Genomic DNA, 27513 nt, shown 5'->3' with positions numbered 1-27513 from the left:
TCTGATTTGTACCTTTATCAAAAACTTCTTTTGAATCTTGTCATTTGCCTCATGCATTTCTTTGCTTATTTTCTCTTTTAGTTTTTACTTGTATGGGTTTGTGCAAATTTTCAATATCTAAGTCTTTAAAATATTTTAAATATAATCCTATAAATTAGCCAAGAGCCATTTAATACTTACTAAACACGGAGACCCAGTTAGGGGAATGGGATCCACAGACAGGCAGCAGATTCAAAAACAGTCTCCACTTCACTTGTTGAGGGACCTGCATGAAGGTCAAGATGAGTCTCCAGTCGAGTTGAGGTCTTGAACCCCAGTGAAACCCAGTGGTGATAATTTTCACCTAAATGGAACAGAATTTCTCCTGGACCCCTGGCTCCTGTTGAAGTTACCACTCCCACAAGAGAGTCTGTGGCTAACAGTCAGGTACATAATGTCCCAAGCTTCTGACCTTCAGGCTAGACTCCTCCTAGTTACTTAGCAAGAGCAAGATAACAATCCCACTATAAGAGGGGCTACTTGGCCCCTCCTCGCTCTCTTACTCTTAAGCTTTTATTTTCCTTACTCTCTCTCTAAGCTTTCCCCTCTCCTTCTAAGCTCTTACTCTTCTGCTTTCACCGTTTTTTATTCTTTTTCTCTCCTATTCTCTCTCTCCTTCCCCTTTCTCTCCTCTTGGCCATGGCCGGTCTCTCTCTTTTTTAACCTTCTCTCTTTCTCCCCTGCCTTTCTACAATAAAGCTCTAAAACCATAATCTGTCTCTGTTCGTCAAAGCCTGCCTTGCTTAGACGATGGGATGGGATAGGCTTTATTCTAACGAGCCGCTTCTAACCTCCCATCAGAAGGCCTTATTTCGCTTCAGCCATGGACTGGACTAAAGACTCTCATCTGCATGGGAACCTCTCTTCCTCTGCCTTCTTCCCCTATCTCTAGGGCCTAATGTCACCCTGGGAACCCTATTCTGTTCTCAACTCCTCTGTCGTATCCAGCGTGGGATGCTTGAAACTAAGAACTTGGTACAGGGGGCTGCCCCTTGTACACCCCAGCCATGTGGGGTCATTGACTTCACAGCCAGATATCCACCTGGGGCTCCGTGGAAAGTGTCATGCAGTCCTCCCGTGTCTGCCCGCCCATAGTACAAGAACTCTGGCAGGACACAGGGTCTCTTCCTCCCCCTTCTTTCCCTATACCCACAGCCCTGCAAGTCCCTATACTCTTTGGGTCCCTCAATCCTCCCAACTCTTCCACAAGACTCCCATAGCTGTATTTAATGTTCGGCTGTGGGTCTCTGTATCTGTTTCCACTGGCTGCTAGGTAGAGCTTCTCAGAGGACAGTTGTACTAGGCTCCTATCTAAAAAACATAACAGAGAATCATTAATAGTGCCAGGGATAGGTTCTTGACTGTGGGAAGCCACATATGCCATTACAAGATGGCACTGGCTATCGCTGGCCACCGCCTGTAAGTTCGGGTAAACAACCAATGTGTTCATGTGCATAAGGGTTTCACACCAAGTCACAGCCCATCCCAGGGAATGTAAATAAAGTACTGAAAGCACAACCAATCAGGTATAGACACGCTACTCCTAGGCCTATATAAGCAGCGCCAGTTCTGGGGCTTGGTCTTTCGCCTTCACTATCAAGCTCTCCCAATAAACATGTGCAGAAGAATCCTGTTGTGGCATCCTCCTTGCTGGCGAGTCGGGTGTCCACACTTGACCATGAGGAGGATCTCAGTTTTGGTGAGTCATTGGTTGGCCATTCCTTCCATCTCTGTTCTACCTTTGCCCCTGCCTATTTTAAAGGCAGGGCACATTTTAGGTTGAAGATTTTGTGGGTGGGTTGGTGTCTTTTTCCTTCCTCTGTGAGTCCTGACTCACAGATCTTGAAGTGGCTACTTCAGGATCTGTATCTCCCACTACTAGGTGTCTCAGGCATCACTTTCATTTCCCAGCCCCACACATACTTCAGATTTTTCTTCTCTTCTCCTGTTCTCCCTATACGTGATCCCTCCACTCTACCCACTACCTTCTCTCACGTACTTGGCTCCCTCAATCCACATTTGATAACTATTTTATTTCACCTTCAAAGAAGGATTCCACCATTCTGCCTTGCACCTTTCTTGTTATTTGGCTTCTTTGATTCTGCAGATAGCAGCCTGGTTATCTAATACTGTATCATTAATATCTACTTTTAAGTGAGTACATACCATGCATGTCTTTGTGGGTCTGGGTTATGTCACTCAGGATGACATTTTCTAGTTCCATTCATTTCCTTGCAAAATTCATGATGCCATTGTTTTTAATATTATTTTATTTTGTAATTTAAATTTTATTTCATTTAAATGATATTTATTTATAAATAGTATTTAATATTTTCACTCTATTTTGTTGTACAAATGCACCACATTCTCTTTATCCACTCTTCAGTTGAGGGGCATCTAGTTTGTTTCCAGTTTCTGACTATTGTAAATAAAGCTGCTATAAACATAGTTGAGAAATTGTTCTTGTGGGATGGTGGACTGTCTTTTGGGCATATACACAGGAGTGATATAGCTGGGTCTTAATGTAGAACTATTCCCATTTTCTGAGAAGTTAACAAATTGATTTCCAGAGTGGTTGTAAATGTTTGTATTCCCAACAGCAATGTAGGAATGTTCACCTTGCTCCACGTCCTTGCCAACATGTGCTGTCCCGTGAGTTTTTGATTTTACTCATTCTAATAGGTATATGGTGAAATCTGAATTGTTTTGATTTGCATTTCTCTGATGACTAGGGATGATGAACATTTCTTTAAGTGTTTCTTGACCATTAGAGATGATTCTTTTGAGAATTCTGTTTATATCTGCATCCCATTTTTTAATTGGGCTATTTTGGTTGATGGTTCTAACTTTTTGATTTCTTCATATGTTTTGGATATGGTTAGCAAACATCTTATCCTAATATATAAGCTGCTGTTTTGTCCTAGTTATGATGTCCTTTGATTTATGAGGTCCCATTTATTAATTGTTAATTTTAGTGCCTAAGCCACTGATGTTCTGTGCAGAAAGTTATCTCTTATACCAAAGAGTTCAAGGTTATTCTCTACTTTTTTATTAGATATTTTCTTTATTTACTTTTCAAATGTTATACCCTTTCCTTGTTTCCCTGCCAAAAAACCCCTATCCCATCCACTCTCCCCATGCTCACCAACCTACCCACTACTGCTTCCCTGTCCTGGCAATCCCCTATACTGGGGCATCAAGCCTTTTCAGGACCAAGGACTTCTCCTCCCATTGATGTTTATCAAGGCCATCCTCTGCTACACATGCAGCTGGAGCTATGGGTCCCTCCATATATACTCTTTGGTTGGTGGTTTAATCCTTGGGAACTCAGGGTGTGTGTGTGGGGTACTGGTTGGTTCAAATCGTTGTTCCTTCTATGGGGCTGCAAGCTCCTTCAGCTCCTTCAGTTCTTTTTCTAGCTCCTCCTTTGTGGATCTTGTGCTCAGTCCAGTGGAGCAGAAACTGAAGGAAAGACTATCTAGAGACTCCCTCACCTGGGGATCCATCCCATATATAGTCACCAAACCAAGACACTATTATGGATGCCAACAAGTGCTTGCTGACAGGAGCCTGATATAGCTGTCTCCTGAGAGGCTCTGCTAGTGCTTGACAAATATTCCCCACCTTTTGTTCAATTAGATTTAGTATGTTTAGTTATATTCTGAGGTTTTTGATTCCCTTGACCTTGAGTTTTGTGCAGGATGATAAATGTGGACCTATTTGCATTCTTTTGAATGCAGACATCCAATTAGAGTGGCACCATTTCTTGAAGATGTGTTCACTATAATTTGTATAATTTTGACTTCTTTCTCAAAAATCAAGTGTCTGTAGGGGAGTAGGTTTATTTCTGGATCTTAAATTTGATGTCATTGATCAACCTGTCTATTGCCATACTAGTAACATGCAATTTTTAATGACTATTGTTCTGGAATACAACTTTAAGTCAGGGATGGTGAAACTTCCAGAAGTTCTTTTATTGTTTATACTGTTTTAGCTATACCGTTTTCATTGTTGTTGTTGTTATTGTTGTTGTTTTTCCATATGAAGTTGAGAATAGTTCTTTCAAGGTCTGTAAAAAATTGAGTTATAATTTTGATGAGAAATACATTGAATCTGTAGATTGCTTTTTATAAGATAGTTATTTTCAACATGTTAATTTATGAGCATGAGAAAAAATTCCAACTTCAAATGTCTTCAATTTCGTTCTTCAGTGACTTGACATTCATGTCATACATGTCTTTCATTTGCTTGGTTAGAATTACAGCAAATTATTTTGTACTATCTGTGGCTTTTTTGAAGGGTGTTGTTCCTTCTTTCTCAGTCTATTTATGGTTTGTATAAAGAAGGAATACTGATAATTTGGAGTTAATTTTGTATCAAACCACTTTGGTGCAGGTGTTTTATCACTTGTAGGAGTTCTCTATTAAAATTTCAGTGGTCACTTATGTATTTTACCATATCATTTGTAAATAGTGATAATTTGATTTCTTCCTTCCCAATTTGTATCTTTTTGGTCTCCCTTAGTTGTCTGTCTTATTATTCTAGCTAGGACTTCAAGTACTGTTTTGAGTAGATAGGGAAAGAACAATAGGTATTGTCTTTTCTCTGATTTGAGTAGAATTCCTCTAAATTTCTCTCCATTTAATTTGATGTGGGCTATTAGCTTTTTGTATATTCCCTTTACTGTGTTTATGTATGCATCTTGTATTCCTGATCTCTAATTTGTATAACATAATGGAGTGTTGAATTTTGTCAAAAACTTTTTCCAGCATCTAGTGAGATGATCATATGTGTTTCATTTTTAATTTGTTTATAAGTTGTACTATGCCACATCCACTCTATTAGTGACCCGTGTGACAGACTTAGGAACCTGGACGCCATCCTGAGGTGAAAACTTCACGGGAATTTAGTCTCCTGGAACCGTGGCATCATGTAATAACAAATGCTCCAAATCTGTTCTTGCTTTAGTCAGTAAATGGATTTGTGTGCTTTCCCTTAATATTGCTTTATTATAAGTGCCTCTAAGGATTGATTTTGAAATATAGCTAAGTTAGATTCCTCACCAGTCCTAGGCAATCCTTGAGATGACCATGGGCCTGGAATTCAGTAAGAATGTTGCCTATTCAGTGACATTTAGAATTGCCTTTAGTATTGTAAGAGAGATAGTGAAAGAAATCAGGCATTACTATCTACCACCTAGAGTTAGAAATCTCAGGGCAGGCTTAGCAAGTATACTTAGAATCTTCATTACAATCAGGTATGGCAGACAACATTACTTATTAGTAGAAAGCCCCCCCCACACACACACACAATCACTTAGAATAATAGCCAAGCTACTCCCATATGCAGGAATTTACACTTATCTAGGAAGAAGGAAGGTTGTCTTCTAAGGAGGAACCAGAGTCGATACTTAGAACTATAGATAGCTAAGTTACAGCCATACACAGGAATTTACAATGGTCTAGGGGGAAGGTGGACTATACAATAGACTAGAATTAGAACTATGACAAGGGCGTGAAGTCCTCCACCTGGTTTTTAAGATTAAACTGACCTTAGGTGGGGCTGCTTTTGATCCCAATTGATAACATTGATTTTATCCCAGTTGGTTCTGGTTAGCTTTTTAGCATGCATTCCTCTGTTTTGTTGTAAAAGTAATTTTGCATCTGATAACTTCAATGTACATTGAATGGCCTTAATGTATCACTCACTTTCTTTGTTTCCTGTAATATAAAAGACTGATGATCACTTTGACAAAAATACATTCAGATACTACACTCCCTTGTGTTCGTATCTGTCTGTCATCCATGCCAACTCCTTGCCCACCTGTGACAGGAACCCCGTGTTTTACCCATGGATCGAGGAACCAAGTGAGGTTTTCTGCGGCAGTATTACATTGATTGATTTTCATTTATTGAACAACCATTGCATCCATGGAATGAAGCCTATTTGATGATGGTGGATGATGTCTTTGATGTGTTCTTGGATTTTGTTTGAGAGTATTTTATCATTTTGCATCAATGTTCATATGAGCAATTGGTCTAAAAATCGTTTTTCTGTTTTTTTGTTTTTGTTTTTGTTTTTGTTTTTGTTGTTGTTGTTGAGTATTTGTGTGGTTTAGGCATCAGAGTGATTGTGACCTCATAGAATTAGTTTGGCAATGTTCCTTCTGTTTCTATTTGTGGAACAGTTTGCGGAGTATTGGTATTTGCTCTTCTTTGAAAGTCTAGTAGAATTCTTCACTAAAACTATCTGGCCCTGGACATTTTTTCAGTTGGGAGACTTTTAATGACTACTTCTATTTTCATATAGGTTATGGGACTATTCAGATAATTTACTTGATCTTGATTTAAATTAGTTAATGAGTAACTGATAATTAGTATTTGATAATTTGTCCAGCGGTAATCCATGATTATCTAATATCATGCTAAGGGTTATTTCAATCCTCTTGTATCTGACAAGCCTTGAATTATGACCAATTTTATATGGCCAGATTTGGAGAAGGTTCTATGAAGTCATGAGCAGAAGATCTATTTTTTTGTGTGTGTTTGGGTGAAATGTTCCATAGATATCTGTTAGGTCCGTTTGAATCATAACCTTTGTTAGTTTCATTATTTCTGTTTAGTTTCTGTCTCTATGACCTGTGTATTGGTGAGAGTGGGTTGGTGAAGATATTATTTGGGCCTTTGAATTCAAAATCTTCTTATATTCCTATTGTTCTTAGGTTTGGTTTTTTCAGAGTGTCTCAAATTTCCAGGATGTTTTCTGTCATGGACTTTTTAGATACTTGTTTTTGTTTAACTGTTGTGTAAGTTTCTTCTATTGTGTCTTCTACTCCTGAGATTCTCTCTTCCATATCTTATATTCTGTTAGAGATGTTTGTGTCGGTAGTTCCCATCCTCTTTCCTAGGTTTTTCCATCCCCAGGATTGCCTGAGTTTGTGTTTTCTTTATTACTTCTATTTTCCATTCTTGAACAATTTTATTCATATATTTCACCTGTTTGTTGATATTTTCCTATATTTCTTTATATTGTTTTGTTTCTTCTTTAAAGGTCTCTACTTCTTTGAATATACTTTCCCCTTATTTATTTAAGGGATTTATTCATTTCTTCTTTAAAGGCCTCTATCATCTTTATAAGATTAGATTTAATATCATCTTGTGCATCAGTTTTGTTGGAATATAGAGGGCTGCCTATAGCAGTATTACTGGACTCTGGTTGTACCATATTGTCCTGGCTCTTTTTGACTATGTTCATATTCTATCCTTTAGCCATCTGTTTTTCTCTGGTGTTGTCTGGATGATCCTAATTCCAGTAGGACTCCTCTAAAAGGCAGGAGTAGTTATGGGCCAGACAATGAAGGTTAAGACACTGGACTCTGCTGGCTGTGCTTCCAGTGCATCTGATTGACAAGGAATTAGTTGGAGTGTGTTCAAACCTTGTTTTTCTTGGAACTACTGCAGACTTCCACCATAAAGTAGAACATTTTTGGGATGTCCTAAGGCTTCTCAGGAAGGCAGCTCAAGCCAGATAATTGAGGTCAGAGGATCACATGTATGCAACTCACCTCGGCTGGCTGTGCCTCAAGTGGACCAACTCTGCAGATTATACCTGAAGCAGACACAACTGGGAACATATTGGTGGGTCAGGGTTCTAAGTTGTTTTTTCTTGGGGTCCCTGCAGGTCTCCAAGGGAAAGCAGAATGCACTTGCGTTCCCCCAAGGTTCTTTGGGATGGGAGGGCAAGCCCAAAGCCAGACAATGGAGAAAGATGAACTTCTTTCAACATCATCTATTTAATAACACATTAAGTGCCTTTTGGAGAAACCATTTAAACTGTATTCTAAATATAAGCAGCTTGAATGTTTATATGTAGGTTTTATGTGTATAAACTTGAACATATGTGTTTCTTCATCTACTTTCATTTATATGGTAATTCTTATTTATTAAATTGAAGTGTAAAGACAGAGAAATTCTTCCACATTTCTGATTTTCCCCTCTTTCTATATCCTTTATTTGTCAAAGTAACTGTAAAATTATATTTTAATATTTCTCATAAAATTTCAGTATTTATCTTGAAGTGAACTGAATTGAATTCTAGCTTCATTAGAAAAGAGTAAACATTGTAGAACATGAAAATAGAGACAGGGAGCATTTGGGGCAGAAGAATTTAAGCTGATAGTGGAGTGCTGGAGATAAAGGAAAAAAGGTCATAAAGAAGACTTGTCCAAAAGGAAGTGTGGGCACAGAAGTGACTTGAAAATCTATGATATTGCAATTAAAGTAAAGAATATAATAAAAGAGGGAAGTAGAATGCATGTGATATGAAATAATGGGAGGGAGTATGGGGAATTCATAATTTAAGACACGATGGTAAAAAGCATGGCAGAGAAAGGAGAATAGGAAAGAGGTTAATAAAAACTGAAGATATATAAAAAATTATGAAACCACTTTTTATGATATGTAAAATACATTTGACTATATTAAATAATATAATATACATGATGCATTATAATGTCTCTTTATATAATATGTATAAACTGTGTGTGTTTGAATAGGGTGTCTCACATTAGTAAACAATGCTGCTCCCAGAACTTGAGTTTTTAAGTGGAATTTTAATTCCAGGCATGACTTACTTCATGTAATTATTTCAGGAAGATCACAGAAGCACAAAGAATAATACATGCTATTGACATTGCTCTTGGTAACACATTACTGTAAACCTTTCTTCTACTGGCTAGTTTGATATTATTAACAGGCACTATATAGGTATATATTTTACTTAGCACTTCACTTTATGTCCTACAATAGAGATGTGCTTGACAGCTATTGTCTAATGGTGCAATAGAAGCTAGAGTATTCATGGGGATAATAAAATACTCCTTGATTGTATCTGTAAGTAGGCTCTATTGGATGGAATAAAGGACTGCTACTATAAACATCATAAAAAATAAAGCTTGGGAAAGTCATACACCCTTGGATAGAACCTATTAATGTTGCCTTTCTAAATGCTTGTGATTTTCATTTGCTTTTAAAGTGTTTATGCCTAAATATGTGCATTAGAGTTGTTTCCAACCTTGGTCAGAGAAGCTTCTTGTAGTACAACATGTTTAATACAGAAATCATTAGTATTCGAATGTTGAGATATTTTGACTGTAAGGACTCAGACAAAATTGGAATAGTACTCCTAAAACTCTGCCCACATCTCAGAAAATGAGACAGAAAAAAATGTAAGAGGCAGAGGATGCAGAAAAGCCTGCAAAATACTGCCCCCTGGACACAACAAGACTACTGCACACACGAACTCAGAGCATCTGTGAGTCAGTTCACATCTATAAAAGATCAGGCCAGTGAAGCATGATAGTATGAATGGAGGATTGGTTACCAAAGCCCTGCCCCTAGCTGAAGAGCCAATGGAAGAAGAGTTACTTTTGGGAGAGGGGGTGGTGTTGCCACTGTTCTTCCCCACTTCTCAGAATTTGATGGTAAGACATTGTTGCAGAAGACACCATATACTTGGTCACAATGTGAACAAATTAAGCTGGTACCAACCTGAGCCTTCTCTCTCCTAGCTATCTGCTACATCATGCTGGCAGGTTCCAAAAGAATATTCCTTCTTGCATTCTTTCTGCTGATGGGGGAGAAAAATCACCATCAGTGCAACACATATATGAGCCCTGTGAGCTGTGATAACAACTGGCCTAAAACGATATACCCCTCTATGCAATATAAATAGAAAATCATGGCTATATCATGCAATTTTGAGTAGATTTAAGTACCACCCCACAAGATAAAACTCATGTTCATGTCTGATACTGTAAACTTGCCATGGAACCATGGTTGGGGAAATCACAGGCTCTATGAAAGAACTTAGTGCTTTTATTTTGCTAAATCTATGTAGAGCAAATTATCTCCTTCTCTATACTTGCCTTTGTATTCATAGATTAGTAAAAGTTTCAGGACATCATCAGAGAAGGCTTCTCCCCTTATTTAGTGAACGAAGATAAAATGCATAGAGCCATAGTTAGTCCAATTGAAAACTGTGACAGTAGAGTGCTCAGTCCTCAATGTGATTTCTGTATCACCTCAATTTCCCACAAGGCTCAGGATATACCAGAGAATAGGGGAGGAGGTAAAAGATTATAAGAAATTACTAGAAACTAAAGAAGACTGCTGTGAATAATAACTTCTGGACATAACAAGTCCTTGCACTCATGAACTCTCAACAACAATGGCTACCTACAAAATATCTGCACAAGTTCAAGTTAGTTAACATCAAAGGGGTAAAGGTCATGATAGCCCAATATCTACTGCCATATACAGCCATAATTTCACTCAGTGGTTTATTTAAAAAAAATAAAAGACGCCATAAAATCGTGTAGTGCATATAGAAAAAAAAATCTTAGATAATATATCACTAAGGCCTATAGTAGTCATCCATAAAAATTCCAGGAGTAAATTAATAATATATTAAAATACAAAGAAGGAGAGTCAATATTTTTATAATACTCTCTTTTTAATTCAGGCTGTGAAGTCTATTATTTCAGTCTTGTTTTTAGTTCTTCTGTGTAGTTTGTAGTGTTTTTTTTTTTCTTACTCTGCAATGTTTCATATTTAACTTAATTTTAAATGATTTATGATTGGTAATATGAATAAACTTTTCTATTTATAGTTAACTTCTTATTGTATTTTTGACAGTAACAGTAAAGCTATTAAAATGATGATGACCAGAACAACCACTATGAATTTGTGTGTTTTTAAGTGCAATGTTGTCATATTTATTTTCTTTTTCTATAAATATTCTTCTCTATTTTTGTTCTTTTCCTTAGATTATTTATTTGGTAGCTCAAATATGTCAAAGAATTAATTATCGACATTGAGATAGCTAGTTTAAATAGTTTAGGAAACTGCAAAACTCTAAGAGTAGGATTGGTCAGTCTCACAGTAGCTCACATCACTGAGGCACATGCCCTAGTTTTCAGACACGGAGGTAAAGGATTTGATATTTGCTGTGTTGGATTTCTATCTTTCTTTAGTCTAATCATCCCTTACATTTCTCCTCTGAAACTTTCCTCTTTGTTCCATTGTTTATGTTATGTGTTTGGAACAGCATTGTAAAAGGAATCAATATAATTATATTAAGAATGAGATATTTTCTTTGTATTTTCACAAGTGGTCTTAAAGTATTCTGATGTCAGGTTTTAAACTCAAACTTTCTTTAATGTCTATCTTTCTGTTACCCTTATACTTACCAGAGAGTATAATACATTTTGTATCTGTCATTTAGTCTGTATTCTTCTTTGTTCTTATATTTATTTTCATTTGATTGTAAAATGATGGAAAAATTTTACATAAATGTATGAATATGAAATATATTCTCAAAGGGTACATGATTTCAAATAAATGTTGCTGAAGATAGTGGTCATATTTCTCTCTCTCTCTCTCTCTCTCTCTCTCTCTCTCTCTCTCTCTCTCTCTCTCTCTCTCTTTCTCTCCATCTCTCTGCCTCCCTTTTCATCCTAGCTAATTTGATTTCTTTCTTTTCTGAAGATGTTTACAATGTTTCTATAATATCCTTAGCTATTCTAAGTTAATGGTTGTTAGAATAATAGAATCCTACTCTTTAGGATATTCTCAATATTATTGAGATGTCAGAAAGGTTAACCAACATGCCTGTGTATATGTATAATGCAAGGTACTACCACGACTTTACTCCTATGTGCCTGACACACTTTGTAGCCATGGCTTCTTCCAGAACATACAGATTCCTATCCATAGAAAGCTTATTTTTTAAAGAAATGCATTATTTTATAACTATGGAGTATTTGTATTTGTATATGTTTATCTAGTATATATGACTGAAATTTATAATGACATTAAAAAAATTTACCAGGACTAACCAGGAAATCCTGATTTAACCTTTTAATTAGGTTCTTTTAAGACTGTGTATTTTTTATATCCCAATTCTACAAATTTTTCTAATTTCACAATGAGTATGACTTACAATTATCTTTTTCACTGTTTATCTTACTTACATTTTTATATGGTGTTAATTTATTTATAGGATTTTTTTTCATTTTCTTAAAAAATGAATGAAGTGTTTGTGCATAAATGAAAATATATCAATCAATAACTTATCAGGAAGTGGCACATAAATTCAAATAAATATTGGTGGTGAGGTTAATTTGATCTATTCACAGATAACAACAAAACATATTTGTGAAAACATGTGGGAACTGAATATGAAACTCCCTCTGGAAGCTGAGGCAGTATGATTATAAATTCAAGCTCAGTCTTGACTATATAAGGAGAGTGTACTGGAAATTTAAAAAAAAATCACATCTGCATTAATTCTATTATTTTCCTTTATACTTTATTTTTTTCTTGTAACCACAGAACTGTCATTAATAATACCTGGTTTTGAAGACTTTTTCTTGTTTTCAATTGAATCCTATTAATTTATAGCAACATTACGTTTTCTACTGATAAGATAAAACAAATGCAATAAATCTAAAGAGCTTGAACAAATTAATCACAGTGAAGTAAATTATCCAATAGTAGCACATGTGGCTAGTAGAAAAATAGCTGTTAGCAGGAAGATTGCATCAAATAACACACCCATCTATTTTAATTAATATGATAAAATCTTTACTAGCTTCTCTTAATACATTTGATTTCAACCTATAAAAACAAAATACTTCATTTGCTTGAAAACCTAAGCCAAAAAGTCTTCATTTTCTTTTTTTCCATTAAAAGATTCTTTTTTTCATATGATATATTCAGATTATAGTTTCCCTTCCCTCTAATACTTCCAATTCCTCCTCCCCCTTCCTCCCTTCTAGGCCCACTTCCTTTCTGCCTCTCATTAGAAAATAATAGGCTTCTGTGAGATAACAACCAAACACTACAAATATAATATAATAAGATGAAGCAAAATTTTTTATATCAAAGTTGGGCAGGAAATCCAAACAGGAGGGAGAGGCCAAAGAGCAAGCATAAAATCATAGACCCATTTGTTGTCATAGCCAGGACTCTGATAAAATATTAAGATAATAGTTATAATACATATACAGAGGACTGTTAGGATCTGAGAATTGCTGAAGGAAGACCCCACACACAAAAAGTATGCAAAGGCAAGAACATTTATTTTGTAGAAACACAAGCATACAGAGATCACCTATTCATCAAAATGGTGTTCCAGAGAGGAGCTCACAGTCCCCTTTTTATGCAGGGCTAGGGGAATATTCTGGAAGGATTAGGTTATCTCTAACATGATTGACTAGGTGTGTGTCAGTAAATCTAGTACAATTTCTGATTTGGTTGCTATACTAGTTTTACCAGTTTTGGTCAGGCCTTAGAGAATTTAAGGGACTCTCCGGCAGATGTTCCAGGAATTGACGCAGGTCGGTGCTTATCTTCCTTCTTGGCCAAATGTCAGGGTTGCTATTGACTAATTACCCGTTGTTTGTGGCTCTCCTAAGAAACATTGCCTGTTTTTTTGGGAAACTAAAACTTACAACCTAACATGGCTGCTCATTCTATAATGGAGTGGATTATGTTCTCTGAGGACCTGGTGTAGATCCCTATAGACCCGGTGTTTGTAAGAACTCATAAGTGTCTTGATTAGATTCACAGGGTCTTGTTCTCTTGGTATCCTCCATATTCTCTGGCTGTTGCACAATTCCTCTCTCTTCTAGAGGATTCCTTGAGCTCTGAGAAGAAGAATTTGTTGGGAGACTTCCAACTTAGACCTCTTTCTGCATGTCTGACTGTGGGTCTCTTCATCTGTTCCCATAGGCTACTGATGGAAGCCTCTCTCATAATGACTGGATAAGGCACTGATCTATGAATGTCCTTAGGAATCATTTTATTTTGATTCTTTTAATTAGTAGTTTTACCCTAGTCCATGGCTATCTAATCTTTGGTTCTTTATTATTCCAACAGTGCCAGGTATGGGTTCCTCCTTGGGTGTTGGTCTTAGGTTAAGTCAGACATCACTTGGCTACTATCACAAGTTCTCAGCCACCACTGACCTAGCATATTAGGCAGGCAGGACAGATTGAAAGTCAGGAGTTTTATGTCTGGGTTGGTGTCCATGTTTCACTTTTGGTAGTTTGCAGAGTACCTTCCCACACCAAAACTAGACTAGAACATAGGAGCAGGGGATCCATACAGACACCAGCTCTACTTAACCATGCTCAATGAACTGTGTGGGTGGGTGTTATCCTTGCCAATGGGGGCTCCACTACTAGTTAGTAGAGAGCAACATCTTGCCTTAGCAAAAGCCTGGGTTTGGGGAGATTACCATGGGACTCCTTTGGCCAACAATTCAATTGAATGTAAACTACTCCCATCACTGGAAGCCTCAACTGGCTACAAAAGATGGTCAGTAGATCCCCTTATCATCTATATTTATGAATATTCATTAGGATGACTTTCATATATGCCAAGTTCTCTACTTAACTAGGTTTCCTCACCACTTCCCTGATGCCCTCCTATTTCTAGCTGTTTCTCCCTGAACTCTTTCCCTGTACCCCATTTCTGTTTCCCATGTTTTCCTTTGCTTCTGTCCCTACCCAACTCCAGCCTACCAGTAAAAAGTCTATCCTACTCCCCACTCCTAGGACAATTCCTTCATCACCACTACACCTCTCCTTTTTATCTAACCTTTATAGGTCTTTTGATTACACTTTGGTTATCATTTAATTAGTGGCTAGTATCCACATATAAGTGAATACATATATTACTTATCATTCTGAGTCTGGGTTTTCTATCTCAAGATGATGACCTTTTTTTCTAGTTTTATACCTTTGCTTGCTAATTTCATGATGCCATCTTTAAAAAACTTTAACCATTCTTCTGTTTAGGTTTTGACTATTATGAATATAGCTGCAATAAACATTGCTGAGCAAATGTCCTTGATATAAGATAGAGCATCATTTAGATATGTGCCTAAGAGTGATATAGTTGAATCTGGAAGTAGATTGATTGTTAACTTTCTGAGAAACCACCATATTTATTTCCATGTTTGTTGTAAAAGTTTGTACTCCCAGCAGCAATGGAGCAATGATGCCCCATCTTCACATCCTGTCTAGCATGAACTATCACTTGTGTTATTGATCTTAGCCATTGTAACAGGTGTAAGATGGAATCTTAAGGTAGTTTTGATTTTCATTTCACTTATAGCTAAGGATGTTGAACATTTCTTCAAGTATTTCTCAGGCATTTGAGGCTTCCATATTAAGAATTTTCTATTTATATCTGCACCTGTTTTTTTTAATTGGAATTTTATTTATTTACATTTCAACTGTTATGCCATTTCCAGGTTTCCCCTCTGCAAACTCTCTTGCACATCCCCCATTACCCTGCTTCTGTAAGGGTGCTTCCCCACCCACCTACCCACTCCTGCCTCACTACCCTAGCATTCCTTTACATTTGGGCATCAAACCTTCACAGGACCAAGGGCCTCCCTTCCCACTGATGCCAGATAAGGTCCTTCAACTCCTTCAGTCCTTCCCCTAACACCTCCATTGGGGTCCCTGTGCTCAGTCCAATTGTTGGCTACAAGCATTCACATCTGTATTGGTCAGGATCTGTCAGAGCCTCACAGGAGACAGCTGTTTTCATTCTCCTGTCAGCAAGCATTTCTTGGCACCAGCAATAGTATCTGGGTTTGGTATCTGCATGTGGGATGGATCCCCAAGTAGGGCAGTTTCTGGATGGCCTTTCCTTCAGTCTCTGCTCCACTCTTTGTCCCTGTATTTCTTCTAGACAGGAGTAATTCTGGGTTAAAGTTTTAGAGATGGGTGGGTGGCCTCATCATTTAGTCGGGGGCCATGCATAACCTTTGTATATGCTCTCAATAGGTTCTCCCTCCCCTTTGTGGGGTAATTCAACTAATGTCATTCCCAAAATACAATATAAACAAGAAACAAAAACATATACTTTAAAATACAATTTGGTTTAATACAATGTTCTCCAACAGTCTGTTTCTCTTGTAGTTGACAACTTCAACTGTAGCTGGATATAAAATTAACTCAAACAAATCAGTGACGTTTCTCTACACAAAGGATAAACAGGTGAGAAAGAAACTAGAGAAACAACACCCTTCAAAACAGTCACAAATAACATAAAATACCTTGGTGTCTCTAATTAAGAAAGTGAAAGATCTGTATGATAAGAACTTCAAGTCTCTGAAGAAAGAAATTGAAGAAGATCTCAGAAGATGGAAATATCTCCCATGCTCATGGATTGGCAGAATTAATATAGTAAAAATGGTAATCTTGCCAAAAGCAATATATAGATTCAATGCAATCTCCATCAAAATTCCAACTCAATTCTTCATAGAGTGAGAAAGAGCAATTTGCAAATCATCTGGAATAACAAAAACCAAAACCAAACCAAAAAAAAAAAAAACAAAAAAAACAAAAAACAAAAAAAACCCAAACCCAAACCCAAACCCAAACCCAAAACCAAAACCAAATCAAACAAAAAACAGAATAGTAAAAACTATTCTCAACAATAAAAGAACTTCTGGTGGATTCACCATCCCTGACCTCAAGCTGTACTACAGAGCAACTGTGATAAAAATCTGCATAGTATTAGTACAGTGACAGGCAGGAAGATCAATGGAATAGAATTGAAGACCCAGAAGTGAACACACACCTATGCTCACTTGATCTTTGCCAAAAGAGCTAAAACCTTCCAGTGGAAAAAAGATAGCATTTTCAATAAATGGTGCTGCTTCAACTGGCAGTTAGCTTGTAGAGAAATGCAAATTGATCCATTCTTATGACTTTATACAAAGCTCAAGTCCAAGTTGATCAAGAGCCTACATATAAAACCAGTACACTGAAACTAATTGAAAAGAAATTGGTGAAGAGCCTCAAGTCCTTTTTACATGTTGGACCATATTCTGATTATAGGCCCAGGAGAGGTATAGATGGATCAGTTCTCAGGTGGTACCATGTCCAATTTCCTGAGGAATTGCCAGATTTCTAGAGTGGTTGTACCAGCTTGCAATCCCACAAGCAATGGAGGAGTGTTCCTCTTTCTCCACATCCTCTTCAGCATCTGCTGTCACCTGAGTGTTTCATCTAAGGCATTCTGATTGGTGTGAGGTGGATTCTCAGAGTTGTTTTGACTTGCATTTCCCTGATGACTAAGTTGAAAATTTCTTTAAATGTTGAAAATTTCTTTAGGTGCTTCTTGGCCATTGGAGTTTCTTCAGTTGAGATTTCTGTTTAGCTTTGTTTCCCATTTTTGATAGGGTTATTTGGTTCTCTGGAGTCTAACTTCTTGAGTTCTTTGTATCTATTGGATATTAGCCCTCTATCAGATGTAGGATTGTTAAAGATCCTATATGCAGCAAAATGCAGGGTCCTGTTTACATATCCAGTCTGTTAGTCTCTAACTTTCTGAATTGAGTCCATTTATGTTAAGAGATATTAAGAAGTAGTGATTTTTGTTGTTGAAGGTAGAATTATGTTTGTGAGGCTATCTTCTTTTGAGTTTGTTGAAAAAGGATTACGTTCTTCGTTTTTCTAGGGTGTATTTTTCCTCCTTGTGTTGGAGTTTTCCATTTATTATTCTTTGAAGGGCTGGATTTCTGGAAATATGCTGTGTAAATTTGTTTTTGTCATGGAATATCTTGTTTTCTCCATGTACGGTAACTGAGAGTTTCGTTGGGTACAGTAGCCTGGGCTGGCATTTATGTTTTCTTAGGTTCTGTATAACATCTACCTAGGATCTTCTGGCTTTTATAATCTCTGTTGAGAATTCTGGTGTAATTCTAATAGGTCTGCCTTTATATGTTACTTGAACTTTTTCCCTTACTACTTTTAATATTCTTTCTTTTTTTTGTGTATTTGGCGTTTTGACTATTATGTGGCAGGAGGACTTTCTTTTCCAGTCCAGTCTATTTGGAGTTCTGTAGGCTTCTTGTATGTTCATGGGCATCTCTTTCTTTCGGTTAGGGAAGTTATCTTCTATAATTTTGTTGAAGATATTTACTGGCCCTTTAAGCTGGGAATCTTCACTCTCTTCTAAGTCTATTATTTTTAGGTTTGGTCATATCATTGTGTCCTGGATTTCCTGGATGTTTTGGATTAGGATCTTTTGCTTTGACTTTTATGCCAATGATTTCTATGGTATCTTCTGCACCTGAGATTCTCTCTCATATTCTGTTGGTGATGCTTGGATCTAAAACTCCTGCTCTCTTTTCTAGGTTTTCTATCTCCAGAGTTGTTTCCTTTGTGATTTCTTTATGGTTTCTATTTCCATTTTTAGATATTGGATGGCTTTGTTCATTTCCTTAACCTGTTTGATTGTTTTTTCCTGTAATTCTTTAAGGGAGTTATTTATGTCCTTCTTAAAGTTCACTATCATCATCATCATTTGTTAAAGACTGCCTGTCTCTTTGTGTGTGCATGTGTGTGTCAGTGTGTAGGTCTGCATTCTCTATCAATAATCAAATGTCCATAAGTATGTGGATTTAAGTATGGGTCTTCAATTTGATTACATTTATCATATTTCCTGTATATATGTCAATACCATGCTGGTTTTATTACTCAAAGATCCTTAGTACAACTTGAAATTTGGAACAATGGGACATTTAGCAGTTCTTTTATTGTTCTGGTTGGTTTTAGCTATCCTGTTTTCTTGATGTTGTTTCATTGTTTGTTTTTCCTTATGAAGTTGAGAATTCTCTATTCAAGATTTGTACAAATATATCTATCTATATATATATATCTATATATATATATCTTTATATATATATAAATATATAATATTTATATATAATAATATATATAAATATATAAAGATATATATATATATATATATATATATATATCTTTAAAAGAATCCCCATGGTTATTATGTCTCTTTACAGCAACAGAAATCCTAAGATACCCATCATTAGTGTATGAAGGTCAATATGTAGTTTTAGCTATGGTAATGTTTCTTTTACAATCTTGGTTGCCCTGGTGTTTGTGGCATAGATGTTAAAAATTGAAATGTCATCTTGGAAGATATTTCCTTTGATGAATATGTAGATATTTTGTTAGATATTAAAATGGTTACACCAGCTTGTTTCTTAGGTCCATTTGCTTGGAATATCGTTTTCAAACCCTTTAGATTGTAGATTAATGTAATGTTTATTCTTGATGTTGAGGTTAATTTCTTGGAAACAAAAGAAGGATGAATCCAGTTTTCCTATTTATTCAGTTTGTCTGCCTTTTTTTTTGAAATTGAGATCATTGTTACTGGCAAACATTAGTGACCAATAATTGTTCATTTCTGTTATATTATGGTTGTTGTTGTTGGTGGTGGTGGTATGTGTGCACGTGTGTGTGTGTGTGTGTGTGTGTGTGTGTGTTTGTGTGTGTGTGTTCACTTCCTTTTTTCTTTTGCTGGTGTGCGGTTATTTATTTTCTGTGTTTTCAAGGGTAGATGAACCTGCTTTGGTTGGAACACCAACTATAGATGGTTGGAACACCAACTATAGATGATTGTAGCATTTTGTGTATGTATAGATATGTAGGTAGATTTGTGTAAATTTCACTTAATCATGGAATTATCTTATTTTTAATCTTAATTCTTACTTAATCTTAAAATTACCTTATTTTCTCCATCTATAGTGATTGAAAGTTTTGCTTCTTATAGTTTTTTGATCTGGCAACTGTGGTCTCTTACAGACTACAGAATATCTGTCCAGGCCCTGTTAGCTTTCAGAGTTTCTACTGACAAGCTAGGTATAGTTCTAATAGGTCTGCCTTCTTATGCTACTTGGTTTTTTTTCTCCTTGTGTCTTTGTACCTTTTAATATACTTTTTTTGTTGTTGTTCTGTATATTTAGTGTTTTGATTATTATGCTGCAAGGAGACTTTCTTTTTTGATCCAATCTGTTTGGGTTTCTGTGTGCCTTTTTTGCCTTTATAGGGATATTTAGAAATTTTTTCTTCTATGATGTTGTTGAAAACAGTTTCTGGGCTTTGAGCTGGATTTCTTTGCCCTCCTCTAAACCTATTATTTTTAGGTTTGGTCTTTTCATCTCGTCTTAAATTTCCTAGATATTTTGTGTCAGGAAATTTTAGATTCCATGTTTTCTTTGACCAATATAACCATTTCTTTTATTGGATCTTCAGTGCCTGAGAATTTCTTTTTTACTTCTGTATTAGTCAGGGTTCTCTAGAGTCACAGAACTTATGGATAGTCTCTATATAGTAAAAGAATTTATTGATGACTTACAGTCGGCAGCCCAATTCCCAACAATGGTTCAGTTGCAGCTGTGAATGGAAGTCCAAGGATCTAGCAGTTACTCAGTCTCACACAGCAAGCAGGTAAAGGAGCCAGAGCTAGACTCCCTTCTTCCAATGTCCTTATATTGTCTCCAGCAGAAGGTGTAGCCCAGATTAAAGGTGTGTTCCACCACACCTTTAATCCCAGATGAAAGGTGTAGCCCAGATTAAATCTCCTTAAACTCGGAGATTTAATCTTCTGGAATCCATAGCCACTATGGCTCAAGATCTCCATACCAAGATCCAGATAAGGATTTCCAAGCCTCCAGATAAGGGATACTGATGAGCCTTCCAATTCTGGATTGTAGTTCATTCCAAATATAGTCAGGTTGACAAGCAGGAATAGCCACTACACCTTTTTTGTATTCTGTTGGTGAAGCTTGCCTCTGTAGTTACTGCTCAAATTCCTAAATTTTTCATGTCAAGAACTATGTCAGTTTAGATATTTAAAAAATTTATTCTATTTCCAATTTCACATACTGAACAGATTTTCTTATTTCCTTACACTATTTTTTGTGTTTTCATGGATTTCTTTAACAATTTATTAATTCTGTATTTAAGGATCTCTATTATATTCAGAAAAGCTCTTTTAAGGTCTTTGGGGATTTAAAAGTGTATTCAAATTTTATTCTCCTGTTACATGTTACAGTGATAAGGGAGGGCCACAACTGTATTCTTTGCAGCAGTAGGGAAGAAAATGGGTGATGGAATCTTGAGAAACAGAGAGCAAACTCTTTATTTTCAATATATATTAGATTATTTTACCTAACTTCTCTCCATGCCTCTGTATTTATATTCAGAAATAAGCTTATCAAGATAAGCTTAAACAGAAAAAATAAAGTCTTAGGAAAAGTTGTATTGCAGTTTTCAAGCTGGTATGAGTGTTTATTTGGAGAAAAGACAATGTTCTATATTTATGATTAATCATTAGAATATTTTAGAATGATAGTCATCATCCCCTTTAACTGATACAAAAACCACTAAAACATTATGAAGAGTTTTTAATCATGATCTTCTATGATCAAAGAATTGTAATGAGCCAGATACACAAGCACATGGTATTATCAACTCTATTTGTCTGTTGTTACCATATTCTTGCTAAGATCTTTCATAAGTTTTTATGTTGTTTACACATCAGTTCTCATGTTTATGTATATAACTATTAGGAGACATAAAATGACTGTAAAACACAACCTATGGAATTTTAAAAGCCAGGTTTTGAAATTCCTATTTATATCAGGATTCCTAATGATGTATACCATCCCAACACTGGATTAGTTCTATCACTCTCAGTTTAATGATGACAGTCTGGCTTGTAGTCAGCATCATTACTATGAGAAACAGCCAAGTGTTTTGTGATATAAAGGGCACTGGCTCTGGAGGCAGTTAGCAGCCAAGCCTGGAAACCTGGATCTGGGCATGCTGGGTAGTTTACTTTTACTGTTTTAATGGTAAAATGGTAATCAGAGAAATAGATGAGGTAGAAAAAACTTTGTTCTGTTACAGTCTCTGGGGAGGATCTGAGAGGTATTGAGAGGAAAGAACGTGATCAAAGTATATTACATGAAAAATATTAAAAATAAACCACATAAAAAGATTTGTCATGTAAAAATGAAAATAAATTATTCATAGTGACAGACATCTTTTTTTGTTTTTGTTTTTTGTTTTTGTTTGTTTGTTTTGTTTTTTTCTTTTCTTGAGACAGGGTTTCTCTGTGTAGCCCTGGCTGTCCTGGAATTCACTCCATTGACCAGGCTGGCGTAGACCTCAGAAATCAGCCTGCCTCTGCCTCCCAAGTGCTGGGATTAAGGGTGTGTCTGACCACAGCTTGGTGACAGACATGTCTTAATTATCAGTGCAGTCATCCCTTAACATCAAGTGAGGAATGATTCAGGGATGTAAAACATAGACCCGAGTCAAGCTATGTATAGTCAAGTGTGTAGATGTTCCCAACTGTGTATTTTTAGATAATGCCGGACTTGCATCACAATACAGATTCTTGATCTTGTTAGTGGTTCTGCAAAGGCTAGAGAAGACAGAGACTGTGTGCCTTTGTTTCCAAAAGAAGGTACAGAACAGAACATTCTTTCCTGATTCCTTTCCAAAATTGAAAGTTAGAACAAAGATTCCTTGACCCATAGTGATCTTACTGGTATACAGAATAAGAAATTCTGCTACCAGTTTTGCTGCCCCTTTGAGCATACTTTTGTTTTGTTTAGTAATATTAATAGTAAGTTTTTACTAATATTTTTAAATTTTGTTTTAACTTTATTCACAGACTTAGCAGAAACAATTGATTTCTGTAAAGTAACTCTCCATATTGTCTGTGAATAGGAGAAAGGTTACCTAAGTAGGATCAGAGCTGCTTATAAAGAAGTCTGGGAAGAAATGGGTGGGGCTACATTGGTGAGGCATTGTCACTCTTTTAAAGTAGAGAACCACGTGGCTGTGCAAGGCCTGAGATAAGTGTGGGACTCTTGACTATTTCAAGCCTTACTGGCATTGATGCTATCAAAACAGCATTCCTTCATTTTTCTTTTTTTTTTTTCTTTTTTTTTTTTTTTTTGGTTTTTCGAGACAGGGTTTCTCTGTATAGCCCTGGCTGTCCTGGAACTCACTTTGTAGACCAGGCTGGCCTCGAACTCAGAAATCCGCCTGCCTCTGCCTCCCGCGTGCTGGGATTAAAGGCGTGCGCCACCACGCCCGGCCTTTCATTTTTCTTAATATAACATAATTAGATAATGTTATGTTTATATTTATTATGCTATGCCAACTTTCCATTGATCTTCAGGGTACAATTTGAAAATGCCAGTAATTAAATGTTTTCAATCACTTAAAAGTCAGCAATAAAGAAAAACATCTTGTTCTTTATATGAATACATTATCAACAATTTAATTTAGAATGTTATAGTTAGTGAGGCTGGTCTGATTTACAAAAAAAAGCATAATTGTGAAAGTATGATAGAATACTGTGTTCTTAATAGCCCGGTGTATCAACTGGCAAATGCAAGCTAAAAGGATTTAACCCATTCAAACAACAGGGACTGGACCCAAATGAGAGCAGTAGCTGTCATTTACTTTCTTTTCTCTGCAGGAATAGACCTTAAAATGAGATATTAAGTTTCATGCTTCAGAGTTCTCATTGAACAGAATAGGGAAACCAGAAAAAATACAGCATCATTGATTATTTAAGAACTTTTACACATCCATTTATGTCCTTTCACTAAGGCATTTCCATTCCAGTAAATATATAACATTTGATGTTAGTTTTGGCTTGATTGTTTGGTTCATTGTTGTTATCTGTGTATCTCATTGAATGGAACTGCCTGGACCCAATTATTTATTATATGTGACTAGACACTTAAATAGACTATCTGCTATTACAAAGAGTTCTGTGATCTTCAATAAATAAGTTGATTTCAGATAATTTCCTCAGGTTTCTAATTGAAATGGCATTGGGAAAATGTCAGATATTTTTGTGTTGTTGGATTTTGATAATGTAAATTATTTTCAGGGTAAGACAAATAAAATTTACCTCCTCTCTTCCTCCTCCTCTTCCTTCCTTTTCCTCCTCCTCCTCCTTCTTCCTCTTTTTTCTCCTCCTCTTCCTCCTCCTTCTCCTCCTCTTCTTCACAACCACTTCAAGAAATAAAACATGGTTTACTTTTTAAATGTTTACAGCCCAAAAGTAACAACCATCAGACATAAATATATAGTCAAATACTAGTGTCATTGACAATCTTTAGAATTACATACAAAACCTAAATCCATGTAAGAAGGAATTAAAAACTCACAATTAGAGACTTTATTAGATTGAGTTCATAATGAACTTTTCAGCAAATAAGAGATCAGAATCAGATAGTTTCAATGGCAAATTTACGGAATGTTTAAATAATTAACACTAACCTTCCCCAGACTTTTCCAAAAAGCACATGACAAGGCAATACTTTATTTACAAGACAATCTTACCTTGATGAAAATGGCAAAAACAGCACAAAAGATGAGAGGGCTCATGTGGGCTGCAGAGGTTTGAGATCAGTCTGATTTACACATGAATATCAAGCCAGCTAAGGATGTATAATGAGCCACTGTCCTAAAACAGTCTAGATGTAAGTTAGAAAAAATAAAATACAACAAATAAAGGATGCTATGAATTTAGGAAGGTGTTCAAAGAATGCATAGAAATGGGGAGAGGGAAAACCAAATTATGTAATTACATTTAATATATATCAAAAATATATTTTAAATAAAACATAAAACTATATCAATAATTATATATGAATAATACTTAATCAAAGAATCAAATATAATTATACTTAATATATATCAAATCATGCTAAAACAGTATTTGCTATTTCATCCCTGATTTTGTATATGTATATATATATGTGTGTGTGTATGTACATACATATATATACATATATATATATATATATATATATATATATCACCATAGATAAGTAGCAGGTACTATTACTGACAACAGATCAGTACCAATAACTAGAGATTATTATGAACAAACATATAAGCACACATTTTATCTTCTGAAAGAAACAGATGGTTATAGAACATACACACCTTACCAAGGGTGAGTCATAAAGAGAAGCCAGAATAGATCTTTAATGCTTAAGAGGATAGAATCAGGATTTGGAAAAATTTTCCATCACAAAATGTTCTAGAATAGATGGATTGACTTTTGAGTTCTTTCAAACATTAAAGAAATAGTAATCTTCTTAAATTATTTAAAATAAGAATAAAATACTTTTGTGTGTGTGTGTGAGGCCAGCATTAAAATGATTCTATGACCATAGGAGGAGAAATCAACAAAAATAAGTTTTAGGAGATTGTCCTAGGTAAACATGGATGCAAAAATCCTCAACAAAAATTGTTAACTGAACAAACAACCTTTTGAAAATCCAGAGAACCTACTGAGATTCACATAGAATATGCCAAACTGTTTTATAACATATCTAGTCAATAGATTACATATATCCCATTAATAGAAAAAGAAAATACCATATGCTCATCTCAGTAGGTATAGAAAAGGCAGTTGCAAACATTTAATACTTCATTGCTAAATTGCAGGAGGAATAGTAGTGGCTGCCTCTGCATAAATGCAAGGGGGCCACAGAGCCTTGAAGGCAATTCCTGCAGGAAGGCCTAATTGAAGACTGCCTGAGAGACCAAGGATTGGTGACGCAGACAATGCCAGCCAATTGGGAAGTGCTGCATGGAAGAGTTGCTTGCTTGGGACCAATGGCGTTCCAGAGCATAGGCAAAAACATCTGGTGCCCAATGTGGTCTATGTACTGCTTCATTGTACTTGCTTTGGGGCTGCTTGTTAACCCCCTTTTCTGGGGGCTGGTTTTTGCCTGTGGCCACAAGGATTGTGCTCAGGGTTCAACCTGATTTGTTTTTCTTCTCCTCATAGTGTTGCTGTTGTGGCCCCTTTGCTTGCTTGTTCAGTGAGTTGGTCCATTAGTATTTTATGTTGTGGGTCCTTGCAAAGGTGAGCAAGCAGACCTCCTTTTTGTCTTCTTGTCTTTTTTCTTTTCTTTTTTTTTCCTTTGTCCAGGCGACTAGCACACTTTCACTTTCAGTTTTGGTTCCAGTGTGAGCTTGTATGGACATCTTTTCTTCCTTCTTTGTTTGTCCTACCTGGAAATACTTTCACTTTCAGGTTTGGTTCCATGGTGAGCTTATGTGGATATCTATTCTTTCTTCTTTGTTCTTGTCTGCTAGTCTGTTAGAGCTACTCACTTTCTTTCACTTTCAGTTTGGATTTATCCTGGTGCTAGTTTTTCAGTGGTGTCAGGGTTTTTAACTTCTGGGGACACCATGCAGGCATACAGCCTTTGAGCTAAAATGCTGACAGTTCCCTGCTTAGTACAGCTCTTTCCGTGCCTTGTCTGTCCTGTCTGTTGGCTGGTTGTTTCATTTATGTTTACTCATTGTTATGGGTTCCCTCCCCTTCACCATTAAGGAACTCCAGATTAGGGTGTTGAAAATCCTCTGGTAATTTGTGGACTCCACTCAAGATTAAGGCTCATAACCTGGGCTAATTTTGGGAGGAGGCTGTTATATCAGCCCCATCGATATCTCCAGAGAACATGTGGGAACCTGGCCTATGGGCATTCTCTTCCTCACTCAAAAGTGCTAGACACAGTCTAGCATTACCCTACCCTTGTTCTTTGTTCCCATCCTTCTTATAGTCATTGTTAATGTTAAGAAGTCTTCCACAGAAGAAGTGGTGGCTGACCATAACAAACACTGTCAGGATCAGGCTACTACTCACCTTTCCATTACTGACTCTGTCTCACTTTCTCCAGACAAACAGGTTGATCTCAACAATGAGGATGAGGGTGCCTCTGTTCCACCCTTCCAGCAGTGAGGCTTCACACTGTCCTCTAGCCCTACTGAACCAGGTCCTTCACAAGGTCATTTGCTCCTTTCCCTTGAGAGGTACACCCAGCTTACTCCTGGTGTGATTTAGGGAGACATTGCCTTCCAGTGTTCAGTGCTGTGGTTGCTAGTGTGATGCTTATCTGTCATGCTGGACTGCCTCTCCCTCAGGGGCCTCATCCTCCTCAGGTATAACATGAGGCTTTTCCTATCAATCTTGGCCCTGATGCAGTGACTAGGTCCTGGATTCTCACTCCTCTGGCAGAATTGGCACCAATCAGAAAAGCTGCCAGTGATTCTGACCAGATTCCTTTTTTTTTTTTCTTTTTGAACAGGTACAGAGACAATGGGCCATGTACCTCCAGACCTATTATGATTGGTATAATCTCCTTAAGGCAGTAGTTGGTCCCACTGTGTTTCTTAATTGGAAGTCTGAATAACATGACTTGGCTGAGAATCCAGCTAGAATTAACCTGGAATATAACCTTAACATTATTTTTGACATGCTTACTGGCCACAGAGCATATATTAACTCTGTCACTCAGGCCACTATTGGACTGCATGCTTACTTTAACGATTAAGGCCTGCATCCCTCAAGACCTGTCTGCTTACCACCTCAACCTTGTCCAGCAGTCTGTGGAATCCTTCACAGACTTCCTGTCCTATGTGACTGAGGCAGTGGAAAGGCAGGTAGATGGTGGCCCAACAGAGACATGCTCATCAAGCAGCTTGCATGGGAGGGCCTCACTGCTTCTACTCACAACGTTGTGGCAGCT

Source organism: Mus caroli, unplaced genomic scaffold (genome assembly GCF_978045245.1).
Source record: "Mus caroli unplaced genomic scaffold, Mus_caroli_1 scaffold_7, whole genome shotgun sequence".
Taxonomy (NCBI): Eukaryota; Metazoa; Chordata; class Mammalia; order Rodentia; family Muridae; genus Mus; species Mus caroli.
This window is presented reverse-complemented; position numbering follows the sequence as displayed.